Here is a 26209-nt window from a genome sequence, read left to right as displayed (position 1 = left end):
GCAACGTCATAGGGTCCTTAAAGTCACTGGTGTTTCTGCATGTAAATGCAACAACAACGATTTGAGCCAGATAAATCCAGATAGAAGTCTGGTTCAATTTGTGAGCCAGATAATTTGTTAATTACTTCTTTTAAGTTTGCCAACGCTGCTTTTAATAAACGTACTTTTTCAAAAATAGATGTCGCTGCTTAGCCTTTCGCCGTATGAGTTAAATGAAAAACAGCGGCGACATCTGCGTATCGCATTCCACGTGTGCGAAAATTTCACGACATCTGCTTCTCAAGTCTCTCTATGATGCAGAACATTCCCGTGAGAATTGAGCGTGAGCCGGAGCTGTAAAACTCACTGGATGACAGCAAATATTTTTAGCCAGATTTATGTTGTGCAACCCATGTTTTTAATTTTCCTTTCGTTGTGCCTACGTAAACATTTTTACATGTTTCATTGTTATTTCCGTTCCAAGGAATTTGGTATACCAAATGACTTTTATCCTCTTGTGGTATTTTTGACTTTGTCTTGTTGAAAATGCTTTTTACGCCCCGATTCTAGTGTGGTAACTACGGTAACGAAATCATGTGGCAACATTTATACCCTTTTGGTATTCTACCCGCGAAAGTAGCCGGATAATTTTTTAGGCACAAAAGTAGGTGGTTACATCGAAATAACCACACAACAGCTGTTGTTTAGAAAAAGGCAAAACTGAAAAATAAAGAATTGTCAGCGCAAATAAGTAAAGATAATAGTAAAAAAGGGTAATAGTCTAGTTGAGGGGTCGACTGCTAATACGCTACCAAAAATATCAAAAGACGCGTATTAATCTCGAGAACAATAATCCGAAGGCGGAAAAGAAAAATTTTTATCTCTGTCTGGAGATATTTGCAGTTGAAGTTAGAGATTTTCATGTGGTTGTTGTTGTGTTCGTACCCACCAAAAAAATTGTGCATCACCGCGGCGGTAGCCACGGTTATACCACACACCCGGACTTGGCATGGCGTAGCCCTGGGTTATTTTTTAGAAGCGCGGCCAAAGGCCGCCAACGCAGGAAAGTGTTCTGCGCAAAAATACTATGGATCCCACCCCCGGTTTCGAAGGTACCCGCGGGTCTTTTTTCGGTTTTTCATTAATATCTTTTGAACGAGTTAATATTTTTATTTTCAGGCTTCGGATTATTAATACTGATGTCAAGACGCGTCGTTTGACACCTCTCTCGATATTTTTGGTAGCGTCCCTACAAGAACACTGACTATCATATGACTATCATCTGATTGTCAGCAATGTCAACCTAACGATCAGCGCCTCATACAAACTTTCTATCACAAACTTAAGGGCGCTTGCGCAAATGTGATGTAAACAACTGTGTACGTGTGAGTTTTTGTCTCCTTCTTATACACCAACATGGCCTACTGATTAAGTATATAGCCGTACTGCTCACTCTCATTCCTTTTCCTGGATCAGTGCTGACACTCTAACTATCAAAAAGTGTCATAAATGATTGTTTACTGTAGATATCAGGTTTGACTGTTATACTATCATAAATGACCATTGTTATATTCCGCCAAAAATGAAACAATGCTTTTTGCTTTTTATTTACTTTATTTCATTACGTTTTTAATTTTGTACGTGATAAAAGCATACGTGTTTCTTATTTGTTTAAAATAAATAGTTTTATAAGAATTCGAGTTCAAAATGTTCAATTTAAATTCAGAAAATAACAAAACAACAGAAGAGCGCTTTCCTCATGCGGAAACACATTTAAAAATGAATCACCACTAACCACTATTATTTTTCGCGTATCAATTTTTTGAGTGCGCCCCATACATTCCGCAAGCTTTTGGTATTTTTTAATATTATTTTCGATTTTTTTTTCTTTTAGCATGGAGCTTTGAAATGCTCTCTTTTTCATTTTTTAAACTTATTTTTTATATGGTTTTCGTCGGTTGAAAATGGCGGAATTTAAAAAATAACAAAACAACCGTGATAATCATTTGATTGTCATATGACAGTCAGTAGTGACAACATGATTAAATCGGATAATCTGTTCTCGCATACATAAAATTCCGTTGAGAATTATGTATCTGTCTCACATGCATTATGGTATCTGCTGTATGTTCTTTTGTTCTGTACTAGGTGTCCGAAGCCTTCCCAGTTGCAGTCCTTTTTCATGATTATAGGCTGTCGTTGGGAACATGCGGACATGTGTGAGCGAACAAAGGAACATACATAAATTTGAGTATCAATGTTTACGTCATCGCAGGATCAGCATTGTCAATTACAAGTGTGAGTGTATTAGTAAAACTATCAGCGTTTCTTGTAGGGGTATTAGTAGTCGACCCCTCAACTAGACTATTACCTAAAAAGTGTTGCCTCTTGCTATACATATTTGTTTACATTATGTACTTTCACAGAATAAATTACAATATACCTATGTAGAAACTTATCATGCATAATATGCATATACACATCGTCCCGTTTATTCGTTAACCTCGTATCTACTATCGTACAAGACAGGTACCCGTTACCTAATCGATTACTTAATCGTCACCAACAACTTGTTCACTAATTATCGTCTTAATGACTTTTACATTGCTGTCGTGAAAAAGGTAACGCATGCGCTCTCTCAAAATAGTGTACGTGTGACTCGCTTTCTCGCTCTTACCTATTGTGTTTTCGACATTCCTTCTCGCTCGATGTTATTTACATTTTTAGGTTACTTCATCAGTTATGTTTTCGTTATCGCTAACCAAAACATATGCAACAACATGTTCAGATAATATTTAATTATAAATTATTCATATATACAATGTTTTTTTACAATTTAAATTATTGCCTTATTACTCTAGCGAACTTTACATATGTGAATTTTTATATTTATAAACTATATAAATACATTAACGTCTATTCATAGTCGTGCCCTTTCCGAAACCTTGTTTTGAAGTTCTTATTTTTCCTGCGCTGGTAGTGTTGCTCATCAGTTTGCAGTCATATTAGTTTGGTAGGTATAGTAACATCAGACGTAGGGAAATTAGGAAGCATGTCAGGAGTATCACCAGAATCCAAAGAAGCATGGTGATTCATTTCGTCACCTCCGTTTTCTTCCATATCCGGATTCATTCCATACTAGATATTATAAATAGCTTGTAGATGCCACATAGGTGTAACCATACCCTCAAGATATTTCCGTTCAAATCTTGTGGTGTACACGTAAACTTGTATTTGTTCTAAATTATTCACCACATTCTAAACATAGAAAAGATGTATTAAGTGTTTGCGTAAATACCATTGTGATTACAATATGGACAAACATTCAATTCTAAACTTTTCGTTGTTACATCAATTGTTTCAGCGTGTTGTACACGTAAATGAAAATTCATACTTCAATGTATTTTCGTCTTCCAATCGCATAATTTACATTTTAAATAATGACTATTAGGCATATGAGAAATCTCATGGTCCAATAATTTGTTGAAGCTTGGTGTAGCTGCTTGAATATCACAAAATTTACATTTTGCACCACGTTCGTTATATTTAAATTGTAAATGTTCTGGTTTCTCTACACGATGCATAAAGTTTAGATGCTTTTTCCAACAATGTGCTGAATTTAATTGAAATACATACATTGGGCATTGTCTCATGATAAATTTTCCATAAATATACTGAGCCTCTTTATGTAGGCTCTTTTCTTAACATCTAATTCTGGTCGTACCGGATATGACAGATTTGCTTCAGGTTATAATCCACACTCATACTATTTTCAGATTCTGTTTCATAATTTTCATCATTTTCAACATTGGACTTTGCATCAACAGCATTATCATCATCGTCATTTTTTGATAACTCTATTTTAAGCTTCATATTTATCAAAGGTTCATCTTCCTTAGTATTAGAATTAGAAACATTGTCATCTTCGGTTAAGTTTTTATCAAGTTTAGCTTTTTTCCTAGGTTTAAATTCTTTACTATCCGTACTAGAATTAATACCATCAACATTTTTCGTGGTCTGTTTGAGTTTTTAAATTTACCAATGGTTCGCCTTTATCAGTATTAGAATCAGAATGGCCTTGGCCATCTTCACCGTGTTGCAAAGTAGGCGACACATGTTGGTGTTTATGTTTGCGCATATTGCGGATATGTTGGTCGTTCACTAGTCATTAATTGTTTAGAAGTTTCAACTTGTTGCGTTTGTTGATGTTGTTGCTGGCTGATGATGTGGTGTTAACGTTTGTTGTACAATTTATTCGGGTGATTGCACATATTGTTGGTGTGTTATAGTGCTGGAAAACCTTCCGATATTGAAAGTCCTTGATTAGTGTAATCCCCACGTAGTGAACTACTCCTGTGACCGCGTCCGCGGTAACTATTACATCTGAAGGCGCTTAAGTTACAGGCATAGCTGACATCGCTTATATAACAGGTTGACTCTAAAGTAAAAACCAAAACAAAATATTAGAATCAGTGTTTATGAATAACATATTTAAAATAAGCTCTTACAACAACGTGATCGGTGGCTACATCCCCGTGAAAGTAGTGTGGTGTTCCTCCTTGTATAAACGTAGATACTGGATGTGCTCAACCGTGCAGTTTTCTTCTAATTTGAGCAAATGTATGTTCTTACAGCCACAGCTGGAATATTTGGGATATTTCTATCCTCACATCGTCAAAATCAAATTACCTAGAATGAAAAAGAAACTCATATCAGTAAGAATAGATTAAAAGTTTTTAATATAAGCCGAAAAGTGTTCCATAAATAGGGCTCCACACATAGCTCTTTTCCAAAGGCACAAGAGAAATTTCAGATAACTAGAATCAGGACCTGGTAAAGTAACTTAAAAGGCGATTTAGTCGCCACTACTTCGTATGCGCATTTCTCTACGCTCCCTTTCGGCATGCATCATCAATTTCGTCATTACTATAAAGGCCATCTTGCTCACAGCAATCCAACAATCTATTTGTCCGCAAATTCGTGGAACTAAATTCCTAATGGAAGGTTCCTCTCCAAAAACTCTGTTTACAGACAGTCTTTCGCCGTGAAAAGAGGGCAGTGAAATATTACATGTTCTGCGCTTTCCAATTCGGACGGACAGCTTGGACAGAAAGGATCCTCCTCTATCCCACGCTTATGTAGATATTCCTTCAAGCCACCGTGCCCGCTCAATATCTGTGTGAGATGGTAATTTAGTTTGCCGTGTTTTCGCTCGTACCATTCCGCTATATTCCGGACTAGCATGAAGGTTCAGCGCTCTTTTCTCGAATCTTCCGCCGTTCTTGCCACCTAACTATTGTTCGTGACCTTGCGCTTTTCTTAGCATCTTCAGATGGTCGGCTGAATCCAATGCCATACAGATCGGCCATTTCACCTGAGAGTAGATCTACTGGGATTTTCCTGGATAAAACATGGATCGCGTCGTCGGAACAGCACATGCTATTCGTATAGCAGTAATGCGGTAGGCTGCTAGTATATCTTTTTGGTGGACCATTTTAGATCTGTGCCATACTGGTGCTGCATATAATATTATAGAGCTGGTTACGTTGGATAATCGCTGACGGGTAGCTTCGCTTGGGCCGCCGATGTTGGGCATTATTCGCGTTAGGGTTCCACTAACTCTAGAAACTTTGTCCCCCACCGCCCTGAAGTGCTCCCTAAAAGTTAGTTTTGAGTCAATGATTACTCCTAGATATTTCAAGGAGGGCTTTGAATTTATTTGAAAATCTCCTATGGTTAGGACCAACTCATCCACAGTCCGCTTTGAGCTCATCAGAACCACTTCTGTCTTATTGCTAGCCATCTCCAGCCCAGTGTTCGTCAACCATTCCGTTATTCTTCCCATGGCGTCATTACATAATGCTTGGAGCAGATCAAGTTTCTTGGCCACTGCTACTACGACAATATCATCTGCATAGCCGACAATTTCCGTGCCTCCGGGAAGGTCGATTTGTAGCACCCCGCCATACACCGCATTCCAAAGAGTTGGACCTAGAACAGATCCCTATCTAATCTATCTATCTATCAAATTATTCGGAGCAGGTACGGAACTTGTCTTGGGACACCCAAAGTGCACCTACGCTTCTCATGGCTCCAGCGGGTTAGCGGCTTCCTAGAACTTAAGCCACTTGCTGCTTCTAGATCTGACATCTGTCAGCTGGAGTCTTAGCCCGGCAAGCGCAGGGCACGAGCACAGAATGAAATCGATCGTTTCCTCCTCCAACTCGCACTTCCTACATCTGCTATCACTGACCAAGCCTAATTTAAAGGCAAGTGACGCCAGAAGGCAGTGTCCAGTAAGAATACCCGTCATGAGTCTAGCCTACAGTTTAATGATAATAAAAATATAAGAATCAGTGTTTATGAATAACATATTTTAATTAATCTCTTACAACAACCTGATCGGTGGCTACATCGCCATGTAGGTAGTGTGGTGTTCCACCTTGTATAAACGTAGGTACTGTATGTGCTCAACCGTGCAAATTGACATTAGCAGTAACATTATTTACATAAACATAGCTTGGTATTTGTGCAGGCCTCAATATAGCATACATTGGTCCAGTTCGGTGTGCACCAGCCACTGGTACAAACACTTTTGAATGCATAGCTTTCATATAGGATGGATGTCCAGCAGTGCTCCGGTTGTGCCAATATGTAATGGGCTGCTCCGTCTCTTGGTACGGCTGTATAGGTATAGGCGGGTGCAATGTATTACTAGGCTCAAGATCGGAAGGTACATAGATGGCTCGAAGACGCCAGAGGTGATTGGAGCCAGAGTTTTCGGACCCAGAACCAAAATATCAGTAACTCTAAAAGCACATCCGAGCATTTTCGAGCGGAAGTATTCGCCATAAGTTAGTGCGCTAAGCTGAACCTTCAGCGCTGATACCCCATTGAAACAATTGCCATACTCAGTCAGGCAGTCAGGTTCCACTAAAGGACTTGCGGCGTTCGAAATAAAGTCAGCACTTGTCCTTCAGTACGTAGAAAAGCTGAATCAATTAGGAGCACACAACGTAGTACTGTTGGCCTGGGTCCTAGGCCACAGGGGAGTGGAGGGAAATGAGCGGGCGGACTCCATGTTTAATTTGTTGCGTCTCTCCCACAAATTGTCAACCCACCAGCAGATCCTTGCAGCGGGTCTGCGCCATACTCTCCTCTTCCGGGAAGGTATCGACCCCAATCCGGGTCCTTCTCCTGACCCCAGTACTGAGAAATGGGGTTGCTGCGTTTGCCGGAAAAGAATCTTTTTAGGACGGTCATATATATAAGGACCTGAAATATTTCAATGAACTTCCTAATCACATAAAAAGTAGTAATAACTTCAATACTTTTAAAAAAAAAGTTTATTGGAGCATTGTAAAACCCTTCCAATAAGATAGTTTTTTTTTCTTTTATTTTTTTACATGATATACCGATACTGGAGCGCGAAAAGGGAATGGTAATAATGGTAGTAGCAAAATACAATGCATCCGGCCATAAGGAAAAGAAAATCGGTCGCCACCTGTAACTCCAGACAGTTCCAACAACTAATTTCGCTGGAATTTGGTATTTCCAGCTGGTATTTACTGTTGCTGATCGGAATCATTCGCATTCCGACAGCATAAATATAACAATAAAATTATATAATGTGTAACAAAAATAACGAAAATAAGGCCAAATAAAAGTTGGAGCAAGCGGGATTGGAAACACGTCCTTTTCAACCTCCCATTATATGTTGAGCTGTGCTAATCGGAATCTTCATGCATTCCGACAGCGTCTTTACTAAACAAAGTTGAGGGGTGATTGGATACACTTATTTTCAATTTCCAACATCCAAAGACATGTTTAGCTGCATTGATCGGAGACTAATACATTCCGAAAGCTTAAAATACACATATAATTGAAAAATATAAGTTCCAAATTTTGTTGCCTTAAGCTGGGAGCACTGGAGGATTGGGAAGGCGTCCTTTCCGAACTTCTTTAAATGACTGGCTCCCAGACTCGTCCCTTTGTCACGCTAGTAAATATGCTGATCGGAATCACATGGCATTCCAACAGCATATTCAATAGTAATAAGTGATTATAACAATGAATTGCACTTAGTAGTTTAAGTTTTAGGCTTAAACAGCCGTAATAATAAATAAATTAAATTAAAAAAATAAATACTCTTGTCAGTGTTTCACGTGCAAGGGATGGTTGCATCGGACAGGTTGCTCTGGGCTAGATTCCTCGTAACTTTTATAAATCTTTTGTGGCTGTTGTTGTTCACGGCCTCATTACATTATGAGGAAATACGGCACCTGAGAACACAGCCGTATGAAGCTAAAAAACACAAGCATGTCTTCAGTGAACTCCACAAACAGGCGTCGGACCTCTATGCCGGTGATTCCTGTACTCAAAGAACAAAACTAGCAGAGGAGGAACGCACTCTCCCTAGGGAAACGAGAGTAGTCACTCTAGCTCAACATCGAGCTGGATAACGTAACAGGTTAAACTCTTACCTATCCAGAATCAACCCCGACATACAAAACATTGTCCTGCTTGTAATGTGTCCCCACATGTCACCAACCATCTCTTTAACTGTATTGTGCAACCAACGCCTCTAACACTCCTCTCATTATGGCCCACCCCTGTTGAAACAGAAAGTTTCTTTGGACTCCCGTTAGAGGACATTGATGACAATTTGTGATCGCTCGCACCTATTGGATGGGGCGAAGCACTGCTACTACAACAACAGCAGGCGGACAACACGGAAAGAGAGGCAGCAACTGCATGACCCATCGATCCCGAGCTGTTCCTGCCAGTTGGCCCACAGGGGCATTTATTAGCAGAAGGGAGGGAAAAGAGAGAACACTGGCGCAATATGCCAGGCCTGAGTCAATCTAAGTTACTGTTAGGGGGTTACAGCACAACTCGATAAAGGGCATTAATAGGCCTCTCAAAAAGATAACCTAAAAACCCCAACGGCTATTCTTACAAGACACTGTAGACTGAACAGTCACATGCAAAAGCTGGGTATAGTATCGAACAACACATACCGATTTTGTGATGGATCAGCAGACGGTGGACCATATCCTTCTAGATTGCGGCGCAATTTCAAGACGTAGGGCTAAGTTTATGGGCTCACCATGGCCAGAGCATTCCCACATTTAATCTCTCAAGCAAAGAACACTGCTGGGGTTCATCAAGGAAGACGCCTAGGATGAGGTGCTGTGAAGGAGATGTGCAAGTCACTGTGCAATCCTCAATAAATGATCTATCTATCTACGTTCCGGTAACAAGCACCATTGTGGTACTAGCCCCTCCATCTCGGGAACTATTGATATGACTACATTAAACCTTCTAGCGATTGAATATTAATAATGCCGGCAATGCGAAAGTCTGCTAAAATGCACCATTCTCCATGGAATGCTCGATATATAACTTTCCACGTTTTGAAACAGTGATGAAAAGAGCAAAATTTACAATAATTTTAACTGGCTGTGGGTAGTAAGGTGTTGATGTCCTCTCTTAACGCAATGTAATGACAACTGCGATGCAGGGAAAATGAAAAAAATCTTGCAAATCTACTGATAATAATTAATTTTTCCTCTCCTTCTATGCAATTCTATGCATACATACATATGTATTTTTCTCTCCAAATGCTAATTAAAAAAATTAATTGGTTTTCACATGAACTTCGAACTCTGTCGTATTTGCATTCTTCAGTTGATTATCAACAAAAGCATGACAAATTATCACTAAAAAATTCATACATGTTGCTTATATATTTAATATGGTAGCCAATTTACTTACCCTTTCTGGTGCGATGATTCCTGGACAATCGGGCCTGACTAGACGCGATTTTTTTTGCCTTAAGAGAGCGTGCTTAACGCGAACCCTATCATGTTATGGCACAACTTTGGTGATGCAAAAAATCAAAGACATTTCTGCTTCTAATGCTTCTAGGATAGCAGCAGCAGCTCCCGGTGGCACCACATAAATAACAGTTGCATGCCGATCAGTTGCCTTTTTTGCTCCGGCTACCTATTCAATTTTAATTCACATTACATTATCTACTATTGCAATTTTTAATCACTACAAATCAATATAAATTACCGAAGCAAATACTGGCAAACCAAGATGCGTAGTTCCACCCTTTTTTAGGGAAATACATCCAACCAGTTTGGTACCGTATTCCAAAGCATGTTGCTTGTAAAGTACCTTGTTTTTGTAGATTTCCTTTGATTTTGGCATATTCTGAGCTGAATCGCAACCCGGCGGAGATGCTATCTATTAGAATAATATAACAGTTTTTTATACTCAGTTGAGCAGAGCTCACAGAGTATATTAAGTTTGATTGGATAACGGTTGGTTGTACATATATAAAGGAATCGAGATAGATATAGACTTCCATATATCAAAATAATCAGGATCGAAAAAAAATTTGATTTAGCCATGTCCGTCCGTCCGTCCGTCCGTCCGTCCGTCCGTTAACACGATAACTTGAGTAAATTTTGAGGTATCTTGATGAAATTTGGTATGTAGGTTCCTGAGCACTCATCTCAGATCGCTATTTAAAATGAACGATATCGTACTATAACCACGCCCACTTTTTCGATATCGAAAATTTCGAAAAACCGAAAAAGTGCGATAATTCATTACAAAAGACCGATAAAGCGACGAAACTTGGTAGATGAGTTGAACTTATGACGCAAAATAGAAAATTAGTAAAATTTTGGACAATGGGCGTGGCACCGCCCACTTTTAAAAGAAGGTAATTTAAAACTTTTGCAAGCTGTAATTTGGCAGTCGTTGAAGATATCGTGATGAAATTTGGCAGGAACGTTACTCTTATTACTATATGTACGCTTAATAAAAATTAGCAAAATCGGAGAAGGACCACGCCCACTTTTAAAAAAATTTTTTTTTAAAAGTAAAATTTTAACAAAAAATTTAATATCTTTACAGTATATAAGTAAATTATGTCAAAATTCAACTCCAGTAATGATATGGTGCAACAAAATACAAAAATAAAAGAAAATTTAAAAATGGGCGTGGCTCCGCCCTTTTCCATTTAATTTGTCTAGGATACTTTTAACGCCATAAGTCGAACAAAAAATTAACCAATCCTTTTGAAATTTGGTAGGGGCATAGATTTTATGGCGTTAACTGTTTTCTGTGAAAATGGGCGAAATCGGTTGATGCCACGCCCAGTTTTTATACACAGTCGTCCGTCTGTCCTTCCGCATGGCCGTTAACACGATAACTTGAGCAAAAATCGATATATCTTTACTAAACTCAGTTCACGTACTTATCTGAACTCACTTTATCTTGGTATGAAAAATGAACGAAATCCGACTATGACCACGCCCACTTTTTCCATATCGAAAATTACGAAAAATGAAAAAAATGCCATAATTCTATACCAAATACGAAAAAAGGGATGAAATATGGTAAGGTAATTGGATTGTTTTATTGACGCGAAATATAACTTTACGAAAAACTTTATAAAATGATTGTGACACCTACCATATTAAGGAGAAGAAAATGAAAAAGTTCTGCAGGGCGAAATAAAAAACCCTTAAAATCTTGGCAGGTATTACATATATAAATAAATTAGCGGTATCCAACAGATGATGTTCCGGGTCACCCTGGTCCACATTTTGGTCGATATCTGGAAAACGCCTTCACATATACAACTACCACCACGCCCTTTTAAAATACTCATTAATACCTTTCATTTGATACCCATATCGTACAAACGCATTCTAGAGTCAACCCTGATCCACCTTTATGGCTATATCCCTAAATGGCGTCCACCTATAGAACTATGGCCCACTCCCTCATAAAATACTCTTTAATGCCTTTCATTTGATACACATGTCATACAAACACATTCCAGGGTTTCCCTCGGTTCATTTTCCTACATGGTTATTTTCCCTTATGTTGTAGCTCTCAACTGAGTATGTAATGTTCGGTTGCACCCGAACTTAACCTTCCTTACTTGTTTATTATTTAAAAATGCACATTCGTATGAATGAAAATCAGAAAGTAAATAATATTGTTGTTGTTGTAGCTATAAGGACACTCCCCGTTATCGACTTTGGTGGTCCTTTGCCGGATGCAGATCGGGTACGTTCCAGGAACCATTAAGGTACTAGCCCGACCATATCGGGAGCGATTTAGTTAAAATAAAACCTTGTAGGCCATCCCGCCGATTCTATACAACTTAATATGGTAACGATTTAAAAGACGGTGCACCACCCAATTTTTATCAAAAATTATCAAACGTGGAATCAAAAGGCGCGCCTCGAGCTCCGTTTTTATTATTATTTGATATTTTTAAATTAGCTGGTGTACCGTCTTGTAAAACTTTACCCTTAATATTATTTTTGGCGAAGGCCGCCAACGCAAAAAGATGGTCTCTGCAGCAATATTCTTAATTTCCGTCACATGTCACAACTCAAATTAACTTAATGTTATTTTGGGCGAAGGTCGCCAACGCAAAAAGGTGTTCTCTGCAACAAAATTTTTAATTTCCGTCACATGTCACAACTAAAAGCACAAGATATTTTTCGTTGTAAACAATTTATATTTTTTTTGCGTTTCAATGTTGTCCGGAATAATTAATGAACTGTCATTTCGATGACAGCATGAAACGTCGATGTGTTAGTGGAGAGCGAATGTGTGGGTGAACTGGTTACCTCCGTCTTGTAGGGCATTGAATCCGACGGATGCACTGCATTACAATCCGTAAACTGTATTATCAACATAATCAGCTATGCAATAATTTCAAAACACAAATAAATATTTGTTCAATGTGTAATATGGATTCAATAGCGTTTTATTTAGATTTTGATGAAAACACAAATAAGGATGAAAGACGAACCCGGAAGCAAGTAAGAGATAAAGCTATTGAGGTACTCCGGTTACCTGATGATGTGTAAGTTCACGGAGAATATATATTTAGAACAGTTGACGTTGTCAATTTATGTATACTCCTTAGATTTGTTAAACAGTTCTGGCTCAATAAGTTAGCCTTTCAATATGTTCTGGATATATTAAAGCGGGAAATGCCTCCCACTCGCAACTCATGGTCAATATCACCAGAGCTTAAACTAGAATCTTGTCTATGATTTTTTGCTGAAGGGGGCTATCAAAATGGTACTGGACAAGATTTTAATATTGTCATGGCGCAATCCACAGTTTCCACAGCACTGTCCGACGTTCTTAATATTTAAGAAGCAACACTATGCCCTAGATGGATAAGCCTGTCAATGACGGAGACTGAAAAGCTTGAAGCCAAAAGGTATTTTTTTGGAAAAACAAGAATTCCTGGTATAGTTATGTGTGTAGATGGCACCCATATAAAAATTTTAAAACCTGCTGGGGACAATGCACACCTTTATTATAATAGGAAAGGGTATTACAGTATTAATGCCATGATTGTAAGTTAATTTCCACAATATAATTTACTACGAAAATAATTTCCTTTCTTAAGATATGTGACCATAAGTTGCGAATAAGATATGTGAATAGCAGATATGCAGGTGCTAGTCACGATTCCTTTATTTGGGAAAATAGCGATGCTTCAACATATTTCCAAGCCTTGTACGAAAATGGAGACAGAAGCACCAGATTGTTGGGTATGCATTTAAGAAAAAAAAATTAACCATACATTTGTAATTTTGTTTTACATAATCTTGCCCTAGGTGACTCTGGATACCCACTTTTACCCTGGCTGATAACACCCTTTCGAAATGCTGGAGCTAATACAAAGCCGATTCAATAAAAGTCATAGCTCGGGTCGCAATATTGTCGATGCCTGCTTTCCGCTCACCAACTTCATTATTCTCCAGAAAAATTGGCTCAAATTGTAAACGTTGCGGCGGCACTTCATAACATTCGAATCCATTACAATATTTCAGAGGAATATTTAGACGGGGTTTATGAAAACGATGATTATGAAATAGGTGAACCTGTACAACACCAAAGATATACAAATGAAGCAAACCAAATTCGCAATGAAATGTTACAGAACTTTTTGTGAAAGAAAATATATTTATTTTCTCTAAACATATGTATATATTTGTTAACATTAAATAAAGAAAAGCCTTCCTGGCAAATGTTGCACTTTAAAAACTAAAGCTAAAAAATTTAATTATTCACACATGTACTTAGTTTCGTTTAGATTTAAATACTCATACTTATATATACGTTTAACATAATTTGTTAAAATTAAATAAAAAAGCCTTCCTGGCAAATGTTACACTTTAAAAACTAAAGCTAAAAAAAATCACTAATTCAGTCAGATTTGAATACTTATAGTTATTTTTTAGGTGTCAGTTGCTTGTTGATACCTCCTAGCTCAATACTTAAAAGTTCTTTTTTTACCCTCAATTTTTCAACAGCATTCGTCTCCATAGCGATATTGTGCCTTTTGGTCTCTTCCAGAAAAGCTTGGAGAATTTCATTATTTTTTTCTGGTAATCACCCAGCCTTTCTACCGATCTAGTCAGTCGTTTTATATATTCTTTGACATTTCTAAAATGCAGTTCTTGCGCACCAACACCTTCGCTAATTTTTGATTATAAGCTCTCCTGCACACCTATTTGCTTTTCTAATAAATCAAATTGCTCTGGTCTCTTTTTTTTTGCGTGCATTGCAAATATTTTGCTGATTTTCTACATTTTCATTTTCTAAGAACTCATGGTCCATGGCATCTCGTGAAGTATATAGATTACTACCCTCACGAGTTCTCTTCGATGTAGATGGAGTAATGTCATCAACCGTCAGCTCTAAATTTATTGGAGTGGTATTTTCAGTTATTTTCTTCTGAGGAACTCCAAACTGCTTTGCATTTCTAATGGCACCGACACAGTCATTTAGACCTACTAAATCAGCAACATCTTCTTCCAAACTAGTTAGCGGTTGTTGCCTATTTTCTCCTCCACCAGTTGCTTGCATTTCTCTTTTGTTGTGTGCCAACTTTTTCTTAACTGCAGACTTAAAGTCTGACCAAACCTAAAATTAATACGTAATTAAGTATATTTTCAACTAACTATTGAATCATCTACAAACCTTTTTCCATTCTGCAATGGTTTTCGATGGAGGTCCTAGAGAGTTGAGATCATCACGCACGCCTTCCCAAAATCGTTCTACCTCGTTTGGAGCATTTCTTGTAAAATTTTTGGCTATATCGGGATACCAAGCATTTAAACTGGTCCCTGCTGGTTGTGCGTTTCCTAAAAAAATGGAATTTTTAATGTATATTACTCAAAAAAGATATATAAAAATATTTTCCCTTACATTTTATTGCTCTCCATCTTTATTTTAATAAGATCCGCAACACAATGAACTACGGATGAGAAACGAGTAAATTTTTGAAACGCGGATCGAATGCGTTATCGGTGATACCATTTATTTAATCGATCCGCGCACTACATTATCGATCCGCACACTGCTTTATCATGCGTTTATTATGATACCGAATACCGTCGGACCGAGTATAACTCCCTCCGCAACCATCCGACGTTTGCCATGATAGGCATGAATATTTAATTATAAATAAGTCATATATACAATGTTTTTTTACAATTTAAATTATTCCCTTATTACTCTAGCGAACTTTACATATGTGTATATTGATATGTCCAAGCTAATTAAGTACAATAACGTCTATTAATAGCTGTGCCCTTTCTGAAACTTTGAAGCTCAGTGATGATGCCCAATTTTTCCTGCGCTGGTGGTGTTGTTCAACATCAGTTTGCAGAGCCATATGAGTTTTGTAGGGATAATACCGGAAGCCCCAATTCGTGCTATAAAAGTCGATTTACAGGTGATATTGATCCTTTGGTCTTGACTCTTTCCCATAGTATGCTTGTTAGCGCCTTATCTGTGGTACTAAAAAGGTGGGGATAGTTGTCGCAGTTTTCTTATAATTTGAGCAAATTTATGTTCTTCCTTCAGCTACAGCTGGAATATTTCGAATATTGCTATGCGCACATCGTCAAAATCAAATTACCTAGAATGAGAAAGAAACTAATATCAGTAAGGATAGATTAAAGTTTTTAATATATTTAACCCGAAAAGTGTTCTATAAATAGGGCTCCACAATTAGCTCTTTTCTGAGAAGCCAAAGGCACAAGGGACTCAAGGAGACTTCAGACTAGAATCAGGGCCACCCGAAGATACTTCGCTGTTGCATTCATAGAGAACACAACATTATAACAAGGGATAATTGATTGATGTTACGAAGGAAATTAGACGTGCTACAAAAACAAACAAATGCAGATGACTGTTTAATTCAACAACAACAACAACAACAACAACAACAACTGTTTAATTCATTATCCGAAGTTCTTGTATGGACGTGCAGTATAAAAAGTGCAAAGTACTGCTAAAACTGATTTCCCCGAGTAACCCGGGAACGAATTGATGTGACTACGCCTATCCTTCTTTAGCAGCAGAGTCTAGAACCAGTTCCCTGTTGGACAGGAAAATAAACGTTTGGTTATCTCTAAGTTGATCATATGCTATTACAGAATATACTCGTTTGCTGCATCCGACCAGTACATCCAACTTTCCCAGATTTTCTGGGCTCAGAAAGGGTATGCTCCTGAATAGTGCATTTGTTGCACGCTGCTGCCTGGCCGCTTACCCAACAACACAAGACACGACGGAACTTTCCTTGGGACACCCAAGGTCACTAACGCTTCTCATGGCTCCAGCGGGTTAGAGGGCTTACCTACGTAAGAGGCGATTAAAATACCAAATTGGTTCAGGGGCTTGTGTAGCGCAACCCGTTCAATGGGTTGCCAGCGCAATATATAGCTTCTCCAACCCAATTGTGAACCTCACCTACCCGTTGCGAATCCTGTTTCTTTAACAGCCGAGGCTCTGGTGAACCCATGTTCCTTATGGATCTACATTTGGAAGCGCTTAGTTAGCTGACATCGCTTACTAAAACGGTTGATTCTAAAGTAAAAACCAAAACAAAATATAGGTTAAGTTGAACTGGCGGGTTCATGACGACCTCACATAGACTGAATGAGTCCGTATTGTTACCAGAAGTTTGTTTTAACGACCAAGCCAAAAACCCTATCAACAACCAGGACATGTTATAAAATAACTCCGTCCTCTTGACAAATACCAGAAGCTTCCTAGAACTTAAGCCACTTGCTGATTCTAGATCTGACAGCTGTCAGCTGGAGTCTTAGCCTGGCAAGCGCAGGGCACGAGCACAGAACGTAATCGATCGTTTCCTCCTCCAACCCGCACTTCCTACATCTGCTATCACTGACCAAGCCTAATTTAAAGGCATGTGACGCCAGAAGGCAGTGTGCAGTAAGAATACCCGTCATGAGTCTACAGTCTACAGTTTAATGATAATGAAAATATAAGAATCAGTGTTTATGAATAACATATTTTAACTAATCTCTTACAACAAAGTGATCGGTGGCTACATCGCCATGTAGATAGTGTGGTGTTCCACCTTGTATAAACGTAGGTACTGTATGTGCTCAACCGTGCAAATGGACATAAGCAGTAACATTATTCACATAAACACAGCTTGGTATTTGTGCAGGCATCAATATAGCATACATTGGTCCAGTTCGGTGTGCACCAGCCACTGGTACAAACACTTTTGAATACATAGCTTTCATATAGATTGGATGTCCAGCAGTGCTCCGGTTGTGCCAAAATGTAATGGGCTGCTCAGTCTCTTGGTACGGCTGTATAGGTATGGGCGGGTGCAATGTATTACTAGCCTGCTCAAGATCGTATGGTACATAAATGGCTCGAAGATGCCAGAGGGGATTGGAGCCAGAGTTTTCGGACCCAGAGCCAAAATATCAGTAACTCTAAAAGCACATCCGAGCATTTTCAAGCGGAAGTATTCGCCATAAGTTAGTGCGCTAAGCTGAACCTTCAGCGCTGATACCCCAATGAAACAATTGCCATACTCAGTCAGGCAGGCAGGCCCCACTAAAGGCATTTGCGGCGTTCAAAAACAAGTCAGCACTGGTCCTTCAGTGCGTAGAAAAGCTAAATAAATTAGGAGCACACAATGTAGTACTGTTGCCCTGGGTCCTAGGCCACAGGGGAGTAGAGGGTAATGAGCAGGCAGACTCAGTGTTTAATTTATTGCGTCCCTCCCACAAATTGTCTTCCTCCCAGCAGATCCTTGCAGCGGGTCTGCGCCATACTCTCCTCTTCCGGGAAGGTATCGATCCCAATCCGGGTCCTTCTCCTGACCCCGGTCCTGGGAAATGAGTTTGCTGCGTTTGCCGGAAAAGATTCTTTTTAGGACGGTCATATATATAAGGGCCTGAAATATTTCAATGAACTTCCTAATCACATAAAAAGTAGTAATAACTTCAATACTTTTAAAAAAAGTTTATTGGAGCATTGTAAAACCTTTCCAATAAGATAAAGTTTTTCTCCTCTTATTTTTTATATGATATATCCGATACTGGAGAGCGAAAAGGGAATGGTAATATTGGAAGCAGCAAAATACAATGCATCCGGCCCTAAACAAAGTTGAGGGGTGATTGGATACACGTTATTTTCAATTTCCAACATCCAAAGACATGATTAGCTCTGTTGATCGGAGACTAATACATTCCGACAGCTTAAAATACACATATAATTGAAAAATACAAGTTCCAAATTTTGTTGCCTTAAGCTGGGAGCACTGGGGGATTGGAAACGCGTCCTTTCCAACCTTCCTTAAATGAGTGGCTCCCAGACTCGTCCCTTTGTCACGCTAGTAAATATGCTGATCGGAATCACATGGCATTCCAACAGCATATTCAATAGAAATAAGTGATTATAACAATGAATTGTACTTAGTAGTTTAAGTTTCAGGCCTAAACAGCCGTAATAATACATAAATTAAATTAAAAAAAATAAATACTCTTGTCAGTGTTTCACGTGCAAGGGATGGTTGCATCGGACAAGTTGCTCTGGGCTAGATTCCAAAATCCAGCGTCCTCGTAACTTTTATAAATCTTTTGTGGCTCTTGTTGTTCACGGCCTCATTAGATTATGAGGAAATACGGCACCTGAGAACACAGCCGTATGAACCTAAAAAACACAAGCATGTCTTCAGTGAACTCCACAAACAGGCGTCGGACTTCTATGCCGGTGATTCCTGTACTCAAAGAACAAAACTAGCAGAGGAGGAACGCACTCTCCCTAGGGAAACGAAAGTAGTCACTCTAGCTCAACTTCGAGCTGGATAACGTAATAGGTTAAACTCTTACCTATCCAGAATCAACCCCGACATACAAAACATTGTCCTGCTTGTAATGTGTCCCCACATGACACCAACCATCTCTTTAACTGTATTGTGGAACCAACGCCTCTAACACTCCTCTGATTATGGTCCACCCCTGTTGAAACAGAAAGTTTCCTTGGACTCCCGTTAGAAGACATTGATCACAATTTGTGATCGGTTGCACCTATTGGATGGGACGAAGCACTGCTATAACAACAACAGCAGGCGGACAACCCGGAAAGAGAGACAGCAACTGCATGACCCATCGATCCCGAGCCGCTCCTGGCAGTTGGCTCACTCAATAAATGCCCCTAATAGTAGAAGGGAGGGAAAAGAGAGAACACTGGCGCAATATGCCAGGCCTGAGTCAATCTAAATAACTGTTAGGGGGTTACAGCACAACTCGATATAGGACATTAATAGGCTTCTCAAAAAGATAACCTAAGAATCCTGACGGCTATTCTTACAAGACACTGTAGACTGAACAGTCACATGCAAAAGCTCGGTATAATATCGAACAACACATACCGATTTTGTGATGGATCAGCAGACGGCGGACCAAGACGGCGCAATTTCAAGACGTAGGGCTAAGTTTATGGGCTCACCCTGGCCAGAGAATTCCCACATTTAATCCCTCAAGCCAAGAACACTGCTGGGGTTCATCAAGGAAGTCGGCTAGGATGAGGTGCTGTGAAGGAGATGTGAAAGTCACTGTGCAATCCTCAATAAATGATCTATCTATCCACGTTCCGGTAACAAGCACCATTGTGGTACTAGCCCCACCATCTCGGGAACTATTGACATGACTACATTAAACCTTGTAGGGATTGAATATTAATAATGACCGCAATGCGAAAGTCCGCTAAAATGTACCATTCTCCATGGAATGCTCGATATATAACTTTCCACGTTTTGAAACAGTGATGAAAAGAGCAAAATTTACTAAAATTTTAACTGGCTGTGGGTAGTAAGGTGTTGATGTCCTCTGTTAACGCAATATAATGACAACTACGACGCAGGGAAAATGACAAGAATCTTGTAAATCTACTGATAATAATTAATTAATTCCTCCCCTTCTATGCAGCTCTATGCATACATACATATGTATTTTTCTCTCCAAACGCTAATTAAAAAAATTAATTGTTTTTCACATGAACTTCGAACTCTGTCGTATTTGCATTCTTCACTTGATTATCAACAAAAGCATGACAAATTAACAATTATTTCTTCAAACTGGCTCTAGGTCAATAAATTAAACAAGTTGTTGTTGTTTTTGTTCCAATATATTTCGATCTCCAACGGAGATCGTCATCGGGGACTACAATAATAAATAAATAAACACTTTATTTTACACAATTTATCACAGGCAAATTTATATATATGTATGTATAAACATATTAGCATTACTGCAAACATACATACATGAGTTCAGATGTTAGGTGGGCAGCGTCTGTTCGGGATGCTCAAAATTTGCATGACAAATTATTTAATATGGTAGCCAATTTACTTACCCTTTCTGGTTCGATGATTCGCGTGCTTAACGCGAACCATATCATGTTATGGCGCACCTTTGGTAATGCAAACAATCAGACATTTCTGCTTCTAATGCTTCTAGGATAGCAGCAGCAGCTCCCGGTGGCGCCACATAAATAACAGTTGCATGCCGATCAGTTGCCTTTTTTGCTCTGGCTACCTATTCAATTTTGCTTCACATTACATTATCTACTATTGCAATTTTTAATCAATACAAATCAATATAAATTACCGAAGCAAATACTGGCAAACCAAGATGCGTAATTCCCCCCTTTTTTAGGGAAATACATCCAACCAGTTTGGTACCGTATTCCAAAGCATGTTGGTTGTAAAGTACCTTGTATCCTTGGCAAATGACACGTGAATCTGCATTTAATTGTAGATTTCCTCTGATTTTGGCATATTCTGAGCTGCATCGCAACCCGGCGGAGATGCTATCTATTAGAATAATATAAAATTTTTTTATTATTTAAAAATGCACATACGTATGAATGAAAATCAGAAAGTAAAGGTAGTACTGCAGTTTACGGTACCCACCCTAAAGTTGGGCCAAGATTTTCGAGTGAGGTATCAAAAGACAAAAGACGATTTTGGCCCAAATTTCGGTGGGTACCGTAAACTGCACTATTACCAAAGTAAATAATGTTATTGTTGTTGTAGCGATAAGGACACTCCCCGTTATCGACTTTGTTGGTCCTTTGCCGGATGCAGATCGGGTACGTTGCGGGAACAATTAAGGTACTAGCCCGACCATATCGGGAGCGATTTAGTATGACATGAAACCTTGTAGGCCATTCCGTCGATTCTATACAACTTAATATGGTAACGATTTAAAAGACGGTGCACCACCTAATTTTTATCAAAAATTATCAAACGAGGAATCAAAAGACGCGCCTCGAGCTCCGTTTTTATTATTATTTGATATTTTTAAATTAGGTGGTGCACCGTCTTGCAAAACGTTACGCTTAATATTATTTTGGGCGAAGGCCGCCAACGCAAAAAGATGGTCTCTGCAACAAAATTTTTAATTTCCGTCACATGTCACAACTAAAATTAACTTAATATTATTTTGGGCGAAGGCCGCCAACGCAAAAAGGTGTTCTCTGCAACAAAATTTTTAATTTCCGTCACATGTTACAATTAAAAGCACAAGATATTTTTCGTTGTAAACAATGCTATTTTTTCTCCGTTTCAAAGTTTTCCGGAATAATTAATGAACTGTCATTTCGATGACAGCATGAAACGTCGATGTGTTAGTGGAGAGCGAAAAAAGCTTTGAATGTGTGGGTGAACTAGTTACCTCCGTCTTGTAGGGCATAATGTAATGATAGAAGGTGGAGGAAGATTTGACAGATGTTATATCGAACACCCTTAGCTCCAGTGAGCTCCAGGTTGTATTTTGGAAGTACAAGAGAATGGGGCATAAAAAAGGGCCCGACTTTTTAAAATAGTACTTAATTTCATACTTTTTTATTTATTGTTAGAATGGGATTGCAAAGTAAAGAAACGATTTGAACTATAATTTAAGTAAAAAAACACATGTTTTGTTTCGGCTTAACAATCATCAGCGATTGAGAAAAAGTATGAATTATAAGCCCAATGCGTTTTACTGCTTAAATTAAAGTTCAATTTAAAAGGAAAATCAAGCGCTGCGTTGTTTAGGTAGAGAATCAGAGAATAAAATGCAAAGATACCAAGCTATCTAAAAATAGGATTGGCGCTTAGTAGAAACGAATTTCTTCAAAGATACAGTAATCATTTCTATGTATCTATGTAGGTTGCGAAATTTTAAGAAAAAACACTAATTTCACCCATCAAATTGGCGATTCGTTAAAGTTTTATTTGTTTTAGGTAAATTTAACGTTAGAACAAATTATTTTACATCGAAATTGACATAAGACTAGTATTACTTACAAATACTTATATCCTATTACAAAGTTTTTCTTTTAATAAAATTTTACCAAGTTTTTGAAATTAATAAATTGAGATAAAATTAAATTAAAAATTGGTTTATATTATTTTACATTTTTATTTGTATACATTTTGCAATAAGTGAAGATCGAATAATGGCAGTTATAACAATGAAATTGAATTTGGTAATAAAAAAAAAAAATATGTTTTTTTCTTCGCTACTTTGAAACCGGTTTCACATTTCTTCAACATTCTCTCGTAGCAAAATACGCGGATTGCTAAAATTGCAGCAGTGAAAATTATATACATATGTAAGTACATGGAGCGCAAACTATAATGAAAGATATTCATGATTATTTAATGGTGTTAGTACTTATAATAAGATTTGCAAGACTTACTGTGCAATTAAGGCTTCATTAATTTATTAAGCGACTTTATGCGGAAATACATTCGGCTTCTAAAAAAGAGCCTTTTTACTTCAAAGATGAGGTCGATACTTTCACTCATTTGTATAAGCCTTTCAATGTAGAAGGGATTTGTTTCCAGCAAAGTTCCGTTTAGCTGGTAAAAAACTTGCTCGAGCTCCATAATTTTATTCAAAAAATCTCTTGAGGGTTTTATCAGTCCTCCTCTATAGATTTCTGTAACGTAAGTTTCGGAGGTGTTGTCACTAACACAATGCCATAGTTGAAGTTTCCGTATAATGTACCCTGCAACATATTCGAGAGCGTCTTCCTGCAATTGGCCTATGTCTATATGACTGGAGTGCACTAAACAGTTCCCTTCCGTTGCTTCCTCGCCATCAGCATCTTCTTGCCCGTCCAATAAACTATTTTGATGGTCTATTGCATCAAACCCCAACCACTCCGTGTCGTCTGCCTCCATATTGCCACGTGCTGACAAAAATTCTGTATTTCTATATATATATATATATATATATATAATATTAACAAATGTAGTTTACCCAGCAAATATTTCCGTATGCGGTATTTAAATTGCATTGGGGTAGGATTGTCGTACAGCCCACCTTTTGCACGCATCGCGGAAAAAAAATTTCCCACGACGTCTTGATTTAACCGGTACGTAAGGATGTATTGTAAACCAAAATACGGTTACAAACACCCCAGCGACTCATTTGTCATTAGAATACCCTTTTGAAAGGGAAGCAAGTCATTTTTATTTCCAACTAAAGTATTCCGGATGCAGTTGTCCATTTTAGAAAGAATTTCCAGCTGCTCATTAAAAGCCATGCCAAACGGTTTTTTTGAAGGCAACGATTGGAACGTACTAAATTTTGAATTCAATAAGTCAAACCAATCGTTCACCACATCGAAGTAATAGGCAGTCTCGGAACCCATATAAATATCCATACCCAATGTTACGCAGCGACGCAGAGCACTAGCTGTGGTGTGGGAAAAACTTGAGCAGCAAGTTTAACGTTTTGCCGTCCGGCATGATGCACGGTCATATGACTTTTAGATATGTTGTAGGTTATTGACGCAACAGATACTTCCGTTCTTCGTAGTACATCAGCAATGCTACGGGTGGTCAATAAATTACCTTGGAACTTCAGCCCACTATCAAAGTAATGATTTCTCAATAGCTTTATTAAATGTGGTGGATCAGCAAAAACAAAAACTTTCCCACCGCTTGCTGGATTCGTAAACCATGTTTGATCTAAAATATATACCAGCTATGTGGTTTTTACATAAATATAAAAATAAAAATTTTACATACCAACAGATATATTAAGTTCTCTCCAGAGGCCCTGGTTTCAGGGACCCATATCGGATACAATGCCCACCACCGGGTAGCCTACTTCTTCCACCTTTTTGATAATAGTAAACAAAACTTCCTTCGTCATTTTACAATCGTACACGCAAAAAACCGGTTGCTTCCATGAGCGCTTAAGTCCGCGCACAATCGCTACTTGCACCATCTTACTGGGATTACGGATGGCATCTGCGAGCGTATCAAATTCATATGCCGATTCAACTCTCATTCCATCAAAAGATAAAATGCAAAGCCTATCTTCTACTGGCATATCGCTTGCGTTACGCATCACGCTTAGTGAAAATCGAATGACACCGTCCTCGAACTTAAGTTTTTGACACCACTTCGACACGGTCGACTCGCACGGAAGGGGGAAACCCCTCTTCAGCAAATGCCTATATGCTCTTGGCCCAGCTGCATGTAAAACTATGGCTGGCGACATGTCTTTCTAGGACCAATGAATTAACTTCTCAGGGTACTCCAGCTTACGTATTTGGCCCTCGGTAAAAATTGCCTGTAAACTCGACCGAAGATGCGCGTGTTCCTCAGCTTGAACAGCAAGTGCTGCTACCTTTGCTTCAAGTGCTGCCACATATTGGTCTCTTTCGGATCTAAACAAGATACGTCAACATACTATTATCAATTGGGGTATTTACGTAGGCCTCGTTATCGCACTTTATGGTTCTGTGGTTAAATTTTCAACTAAGTTTGTAAAAACCAACCCCGCGGAACATATGTATAGTTTTTCAGAAGATAACATAATAATAAGGCTGACGTAAATAGCTCTAGAAAATTTTTGTAAAAAAAAAATTAATTACTCAATTTGCGTTGATACGTCGTTAAACTTTGAACACTATATCCGTTGTAAGAGTTTCGAAGATCATTGGTACTGCATCCCCACTTAATTTTATACGTTTTCGGTCTGACCCAGATACAAAATCACTTGCTGAAAAGTGAAGACCGCATATTTTTGCCGATTGTGACAGCTCCACGCCACATAACTCTGACCATAATTGTCTTTTTATTTCGCTTTTCGGTACATGATAAAGTTTATACCCTTCTTTTGCCCTTGTCTTATGACATAAGAAACAACTTGCTTTCGACATTCTGTTTTTAATAAAAACAGAAATAAAAAAAACTATTTATTTGTTTTCATTAAATTTATTTAAACTATTACTGTTTTAATGATGTTAAAGAAACTTAATATGTATATATATATGTGAGTATAAGTTTGTGCCTTTTACATAAATCTTAACCGTAAGTTTATACACTTTTTTAATGTGTGGAGGTTAGTTTTCTTAAGTATATTTTCTACCATTCTCTCTTTTTTTAACTTGTTTATTTCAGTTTAAATTTCTTATAATTTTGTAACTATATTTTATCTTCGAAACTCCTTTTAATTTTATTTTTATCTCACATTACCGCAATGAAATTCTTTTATTTAATTTTCCTATACATATTTGCCTTTCTATTTTTATTGTAAAATTGTATCTGGATCTTTAAATTATTTTACTCCACGTTTGTTATCTCTGGTTTACTTTTTTTTCGGCCTATTTTATAATTAATATTGTTATATAATCTTTTCGGAGTTGTTTTTCTTAAACTGCTAACGGAATATGTAGATGTATATGTAGATAAGTCTGTAGATTAATATTAAAGTAACCTATTACTCTGATATTTTGTTAGACATCGAGACGCGAAACTCTAGTTCTATTTGCATTATTTTAGGGTTTACATGTGCTGTAAAGATGTCCGCTTATCCTTTCT

At 38.1% G+C, this 26209-nt stretch overlaps 2 long non-coding RNA genes across 2 annotated transcripts; both read right to left on the bottom strand.

Moving 5' to 3' along the window:
• Positions 1-2767: 2767 nt before the first annotated feature.
• On the bottom strand, positions 2768-10233 carry LOC137244228 (uncharacterized). Its single transcript, XR_010950849.1, has 4 exons — positions 10060-10233; positions 9757-9987; positions 4488-4668; positions 2768-4417 (listed from the first exon to the last, which is right to left on the bottom strand). It is a non-coding gene; the product is annotated as an uncharacterized lncRNA (long non-coding RNA).
• A 4039-nt stretch (positions 10234-14272) lies between these two features.
• On the bottom strand, positions 14273-15647 carry LOC137246581 (uncharacterized). The gene is made up of 3 exons (XR_010951573.1): positions 15253-15647; positions 15025-15188; positions 14273-14967 (listed from the first exon to the last, which is right to left on the bottom strand). It is a non-coding gene; the product is annotated as an uncharacterized lncRNA (long non-coding RNA).
• Positions 15648-26209: the final 10562 nt, after the last annotated feature.

This window comes from Eurosta solidaginis, chromosome 3, assembly GCF_040869045.1.
Source record: "Eurosta solidaginis isolate ZX-2024a chromosome 3, ASM4086904v1, whole genome shotgun sequence".
NCBI classification, from domain to species: Eukaryota; Metazoa; Arthropoda; class Insecta; order Diptera; family Tephritidae; genus Eurosta; species Eurosta solidaginis.
The sequence above is the reverse complement of the archived record's forward strand: the minus strand, read 5'-3'. Positions and strand labels throughout refer to the sequence as shown.